Source organism: Branchiostoma belcheri, unplaced genomic scaffold (assembly GCF_001625305.1).
Source record: "Branchiostoma belcheri isolate BF01 breed outbred unplaced genomic scaffold, Haploidv18h27 scaffold3, whole genome shotgun sequence".
NCBI classification, from domain to species: domain Eukaryota; kingdom Metazoa; phylum Chordata; class Leptocardii; order Amphioxiformes; family Branchiostomatidae; genus Branchiostoma; species Branchiostoma belcheri.
Genome location: NW_017803909.1, coordinates 5,942,453 through 5,944,173, shown reverse-complemented (window position 1 = coordinate 5,944,173; position 1,721 = coordinate 5,942,453).

Genomic DNA, 1,721 nt, shown 5'->3' with positions numbered 1-1,721 from the left:
TGAAATGTGCATTGTATGTCACAGTATGAAAGGTAATGAATTCAGTCTTTGGCTGCAATGCCAATAAACCAGTTTTGATTGATTGACTTTGATTGAAGAACTTTTATGAACGCCGCTTATAGCTACAAAGGGATTTCCTCTTGAGTAGCCACCAGAGGCCTTTAACACCGAACCGTCGTGATGTGATGATGAGGTGTCTAACGTGGCGCCAGGGTGACGCCCTGGAATTAGGCGTTCTACCCCGTGTCGCCGGGACTGTGTCCTGATTTCAGGGCTCCGTGAACCTAAGTGGAAACTACACAGTACGAAGGCCCACAACGACACTGCGCTACACCTCTTCCACAGCCCTTCCACGCCGGCTTGTTGTGGAAGAGGTGTGTGGAAGGTATAACCCTTGGCAGTGCGGTGTGGCAGGGCTGTGGAAGAGGTGTATGGAAGATATAACCCTTGACAGCGCGGTGTGGAAGGGCTGTGGAAGAGGTGTATCGCAGTGTCGTTGTGGGCCTTCGTAACACGGGGTTCATTTGCATGGTGACATTTCAGAGCACGCTGATAGTGGGTACCAGATGCTGAATTGCTGGGAAAAAATTTTTAGTTTATCTTTTAGTTTACTTTCTGTTTGATTATATACCATTTATCATTGCTATGCCACTACGTTATTTAATTATCATTGTAATATTTGTTAATTATGATTCCTGTTTGTTCACAAGGACTGATTATTTGCTTTGCTTTCGTTTACTTTTATTATTTGTTATAATGTTTTGTTATTTTACTTCATTTTAGGGATATACCCCACAGGAATACTTTAAAAAGCGCCTCCTGGCGATGGGTTTGTCCTCGATGAATAAATAAAGAAAATAGATATAGAAGATAGATAGATATAACATAATAGTTGACAAAGTTACACAAAGAAACAAACTTACGACAAGTAGAGACAAGAAAAGTGTGCAGTCGGGAAGACAGGACGAAACACTAGAGAACAAATGCAACAAAAGAGGAGCATGGCAGTTTTAACATCTTATTACCTTCGCCAAGAAGGTTATGTTTTCAGAGGCGTTCGTGTATGTGTGTGTGTGTGTGTGTGTCTGTCTGTCTGTCTGTCAACACGATAACTTGAGAAGGCCTTGATGGATTGTCTTGATACTTGGTAGGTGGGTAGGTCTTGATGAGACCTCAAAATGATTAGATTTTGGACCCCCTAGCGGCTTGTTATGGTACTGCAGCTGAACTTCCGGTTTTGATATCTCATGATCTAGACATGTTATGGTGATGAAATTTGGGTGGTAGGTAGCTCTTGTGCTGGGAAAGAAGTGACGTGAGTTTGGGCCCCCTAGTGGCTTGCTCTGGAACTGCAGGGATATATTCTTGAAAATATTCAAAAGAGGATAACTCAATAACCGGTTGACGGATCGTCGTGATTTTTGGTATGTAGGTAGCTTACGTGATGCTTAATATAATTATGTGACAATTATGCAAATATGGATGTAATTTGCATAATTTATGGGGAAATTCTATAAATCAGCTGCATTCCATAATAAGACAATTGAAGCTTGTGACATTGGTAATTGACAACGAGAGAAAGACAGGCAGATATTGATTATGTTAATTATGACTTAATTTGCATAATTAATGAGAAAATTTTATAATTATGTAATGATAACTGCCTGTAATTTCATACTTATGGTATTTGAAAGTTAAGTTGAGGTGAACATCATTAAACA